Source organism: Eleutherodactylus coqui, chromosome 10 (genome assembly GCF_035609145.1).
Source record: "Eleutherodactylus coqui strain aEleCoq1 chromosome 10, aEleCoq1.hap1, whole genome shotgun sequence".
NCBI lineage: Eukaryota > Metazoa > Chordata > Amphibia > Anura > Eleutherodactylidae > Eleutherodactylus > Eleutherodactylus coqui.
Window position 1 is genome coordinate 140,377,330 of NC_089846.1, and position 6,287 is coordinate 140,383,616.

Below are 6,287 nucleotides of genomic sequence, written 5' to 3' on the forward strand. Positions count from 1 at the left end.
GAGAAAGCCTATGAGTCCTGCTCCCCTGCCACTCATAGAGAAAGCCTGTGAGTCCTCCTTCCCTAGCACACTCATAGAGAAAGCCTGTGAGTCCTGCTTTCCTCACTCACTCATAGAGAAAGCCCGTGAGTCCCGCTTTCCCTGCCCACTCACTGAGAAAGCCTGTGAGTCCTGCTTCCCTCGCTCACTCATAGAGAAAGCCTGTGGGTCCTGCTTCCCTAGCTCGCTCATAGAGAAAGCCTGTGAGTCCTGCTTCCCTCGCCCTTTCATACAGAAAGCCTGTGAGTCCTGCTTCCCTCGCTCACTCATAGAGAAAGCCTGTGAGTCCTGCTCCCCTAGCACGTTCATAGAGAAAGCCTGTGAGTCCTGCTTTCTTCGCCCACTCATAGAGAAAGCCTGTGAGTCCTGCTTCCCCTGCCACTCATAGAGAAAGCCTGTGAGTCCTGCTTTCCTAGCTTATTCATAGAGAAAGCCTGTGAGTCCTGCTTTCTTCGCCCCCTCATAGAGAAAGCCTGTGAGTCCTGCTTTCTTCGCCCCCTCATAGAGAAAGCCTGTGAGTCCTGCTTTCTTCGCCCCCTCATAGAGAAAGCCTGTGAGTCCTGCTTTCTTCGCCCACTCATAGAGAAAGCCTGTGAGTCCTGCTTTCTTCGCCCACTCATAGAGAAAGCCTGTGAGTCCTGCTTTCCTAGCTTACTCATAGAGAAAGCCTGCGAGTCCTGCTTTCTTCGCCCACTCATAGAGAAAGCCTGTGAGTCCTGCTCCCCTGCCACTCATAGAGAACACCTGTGAGTCCTCACTAGACCGGGGCGAGGGTAGCAGCACTTGCTCCCTTTCCACCCACACTAAACTTTACCCAACTTTACAAACTCTTTAAAGATACACTTTTATGACAAGCTGCTGATACAAGAAGAGGCGTCAGTAGTTGCAGTTGTACGATTTCCTTATGGAAATCTCTGGTCTCCAGAAATTCACTGTATACTATCATTAAAGATTGGTAGATTTTTTTTCCTCTGTCCAATGATATGAGTTTTCTTTTTTTTTTTGCTCCTAGCATGCTGGTATAACCTGGGTATGTCCTGTATAATTATATATGTACAGCTGGTATAAGTTATACATCTCCTGTATATAGGGAAATGGACCATGCTTGTATAACCTGGGTATCTCCTGCATATAATTATATATGTACAGCTGGTATAAGTTATACATCTCCTGTATATAGTGATATGGACCATGCTGGTATAACCTGGGTATCTCCTGTATATAATTATATATGTACAGCTGGTATAAGTTATACATCTCCTGTATATAGTGAAATGGACCATGCTTGTATAACCTGGGTATCTCCTGCATATAATTATATATGTACAGCTGGTATAAGTTATACATATCCTGTATGTAGAGATATGGACCATGCTGGTATAACCTGGGGATCTCCTGTATATAATTATATATGTACAGCTGGTATAAGTTATACATCTCCTGTCTATAGTGATATGGAGCATGCTGGTATAACCTGGGTATCACCTATATATAATTATATATGTACAGCTGGTATAAGTTATACATCTCTAGTATATAGTGATATGGAGCATGCTGGTATAACCTGGGTATCTCCTGTATATAATTATATATGTACAGCTGGTATAAGTTATACATCCTGTATATAGTGATATGGAGCATGCTGGTATAACCTGGGTATCTCCTGTATATAATTATATATGTACAGCTGGTATAAGTTATACATCTCCTGTATATAACGATATGGAGCATGCTGGTATAACCTGGGGATCTCCTGTATAATTATATATGTACAGCTGGTAAAAGTTATACATCTCCTGTTTATAGTGATATGGAGCATGCTGGTATAACCTGGGTATCACCTGTATATAATTATATATGTACAGCTGGTATAAGTTATACATCTCCTGTATATAACGATATGGAGCATGCTGGTATAACTTGGGTATCACCTGTATATAATTATATATGTACAGCTGGTATAAGTTATACATCCTGTATATAGTGATATGGAGCATGTTGGTATAACCTGGGTATCTCCTGTATATAATTATATATGTACAGCTTGTATAAGTTATACATGCTGTATATAGTGATATGAAGCATGCTGGTATAACCTGGGTATACAGTATACTGTATATAATTATATATGTACAGCTGGTATAAGTTATACATCTCCTGTATATAGGGAAATGGACCATGCTTGTATAACCTGGGTATCTCCTGCATATAATTATATATGTACAGCTGGTATAAGTTATACATCTCCTGTATATAGTGATATGGACCATGCTGGTATAACCTGGGTATCTCCTGTATATAATTATATATGTACAGCTGGTATAAGTTATACATCTCCTGTATATAGTGAAATGGACCATGCTTGTATAACCTGGGTATCTCCTGCATATAATTATATATGTACAGCTGGTATAAGTTATACATATCCTGTATGTAGAGATATGGACCATGCTGGTATAACCTGGGGATCTCCTGTATATAATTATATATGTACAGCTGGTATAAGTTATACATCTCCTGTATATAGTGATATGGACCATGCTGATATAACCTGGGTATCTCCTGTATATAATTATATATGTACAGCTGGTATAAGTTATACATCTCCTGTATATATTGATATGAAGCATGCTGGTATAACCTGGGGATCTCCTGTATATAATTATATATGTACAGTTGGTATAAGTGATACATCTCCTGTATATAGTGATATGGAGCATGCTGGTATAACCTGGGTATCTCCTGTATATAATTATATATGTACAGCTGGTATAAGTTATACATCTCCTGTATATAGTGATATGGACCATGCCGGTATAACCTGGGGATCTCCTGTATATAATTATATATGTACAGCTGGTATAAGTTATACATCCCCTGTATATAGTGATATGGAGCATGCTGGTACAACCTGGGTATCCCCTGTATATAATTATATCTGTACAGCTGGTATAAGTTATACATCCCCTGTATATAGTGATATGGAGCATGCTGGTAGAACCTGGGTATCTCCTGTATATAATTATATATGTACAGCTGGTATAAGTTACACATCTCCTGTATATAGTGATATGGAGCATGCTGGTATAACCTGGGTATCTCCTGTATATAATTATATATGTACAGCTGGTATAAGTTATACATCCCCTGTATATAGTGATATGGAGCATGCTGGTAGAACCTGGGTATCTCCTGTATATAATTATATATGTACAGCTGGTATAAGTTACACATCTCCTGTATATAGTGATATGGAGCATGCTGGTATAACCTGGGTATCTTCTGTATATAATTATATATGTACAGCTGGTATAAGTTATACATCTCCTGTATGTAGTGATATGGACCATGCTGGTATAACCTGGATATCCCCTGTATATAATTATATCTGTACAGCTGGTATAAGTTATACATCCCCTGTATATAGTGATATGGAGCATGCTGGTAGAACCTGGGTATCTCCTGTATATAATTATATATGTACAGCTGGTATAAGTTATACATCTCCTGTATATAGTGATATGGACCATGCCGGTATAACCTGGGTATCCCCTGTATATAATTATATCTGTACAGCTGGTATAAGTTATACATCCCCTGTATATAGTGATATGGAGCATGCTGGTAGAACCTGGGTATCTCCTGTATATAATTATATATGTACAGCTGGTATAAGTTACACATCTCCTGTATATAGTGATATGGAGCATGCTGGTATAACCTGGATATCCCCTGTATATAATTATATCTGTACAGCTGGTATAAGTTATACATCTCCTGTATATAGTGATATGGACCATGCTGATATAACCTGGGTATCTCCTGTATATAATTATATATGTACAGCTGGTATAAGTTATACATCTCCTGTATATATTGATATGAAGCATGCTGGTATAACCTGGGGATCTCCTGTATATAATTATATATGTACAGTTGGTATAAGTGATACATCTCCTGTATATAGTGATATGGAGCATGCTGGTATAACCTGGGTATCTCCTGTATATAATTATATATGTACAGCTGGTATAAGTTATACATCTCCTGTATATAGTGATATGGACCATGCCGGTATAACCTGGGGATCTCCTGTATATAATTATATATGTACAGCTGGTATAAGTTATACATCCCCTGTATATAGTGATATGGAGCATGCTGGTACAACCTGGGTATCCCCTGTATATAATTATATCTGTACAGCTGGTATAAGTTATACATCCCCTGTATATAGTGATATGGAGCATGCTGGTAGAACCTGGGTATCTCCTGTATATAATTATATATGTACAGCTGGTATAAGTTACACATCTCCTGTATATAGTGATATGGAGCATGCTGGTATAACCTGGGTATCTCCTGTATATAATTATATATGTACAGCTGGTATAAGTTATACATCCCCTGTATATAGTGATATGGAGCATGCTGGTAGAACCTGGGTATCTCCTGTATATAATTATATATGTACAGCTGGTATAAGTTACACATCTCCTGTATATAGTGATATGGAGCATGCTGGTATAACCTGGGTATCTTCTGTATATAATTATATATGTACAGCTGGTATAAGTTATACATCTCCTGTATGTAGTGATATGGACCATGCTGGTATAACCTGGATATCCCCTGTATATAATTATATCTGTACAGCTGGTATAAGTTATACATCCCCTGTATATAGTGATATGGAGCATGCTGGTAGAACCTGGGTATCTCCTGTATATAATTATATATGTACAGCTGGTATAAGTTATACATCTCCTGTATATAGTGATATGGACCATGCCGGTATAACCTGGGTATCCCCTGTATATAATTATATCTGTACAGCTGGTATAAGTTATACATCCCCTGTATATAGTGATATGGAGCATGCTGGTAGAACCTGGGTATCTCCTGTATATAATTATATATGTACAGCTGGTATAAGTTACACATCTCCTGTATATAGTGATATGGAGCATGCTGGTATAACCTGGATATCCCCTGTATATAATTATATCTGTACAGCTGGTATAAGTTATACATCCCCTGTATATAGTGATATGGAGCATGCTGGTAGAACCTGGGTATCTCCTGTATATAATTATATATGTACAGCTGGTATAAGTTATACATCTCCTGTATATAGTGATATGGAGCATGCTGGTATAACCTGGGGATCTCCTGTATATAATTATATATGTACAGCTGGTATAAGTTATACATCTCCTGTATATAGTGATATGGACCATGCGGTATAACCTGGGGATCTCCTGTATATAATTATATATGTACAGCTGGTATAAGTTATACATCTCCTGTATATAGTGATATGGCCATGCCGGTATAACCTGGGGATCTCCTGTATATAATTATATATGTACAGCTGGTATAAGTTATACATCTCCTGTATATGGTGATATGGAGCATGCTGGTATAACCTGGGGATCTCCTGTATATAATTATATATGTACAGCTGGTATAAGTTATACATCTCCTGTATATAGGGATATGGACCATGCCGGTATAACCTGGGGATCTCCTGTATATAATTATATATGTACAGCTGGTATAAGTTATACATCTCCTGTATATGGTGATATGGAGCATGCTGGTATAACCTGGGGATCTCCTGTATATAATTATATATGTACAGCTGGTATAAGTTATACATCTCCTGTATATAGGGATATGGACCATGCCGGTATAACCTGGGGATCTCCTGTATATAATTATATATGTACAGCTGGTTAAGTTATACATCTCCTGTATATAGGGATATGGACCATGCCGGTATAACCTGGGGATCTCCTGTATATAATTATATATGTACAGCTGGTTAAGTTATACATCTCCTGTATATAGGGATATGGACCATGCCGGTATAACCTGGGGATCTCTTGTATATAATTATATATGTACAGCTGGTATAAGTTATACATCTCCTGTATATAGTGATATGGAGCATGCTGGTATAACCTGGGGATCTCCTGTATATAATATATGTACAGCTGGTATAAGTTATAAATCTCCTGTATATAGTGATATGGAGCATGTTGGTATAACCTGGGTGTCTCCTGTATATAATTATATATGTACAGCTGGTATAAGTTATACATCCTGCATACAGTGATATGGAGCATGCTGGTATAACCTGGGTATCTCTTGTATATAATTATATATGTACAGCTGGTATAAGTTATACATCTCCTGTATATAGTGATATGGAGCATGTTGGTATAACCTGGGTATCTCCTGTA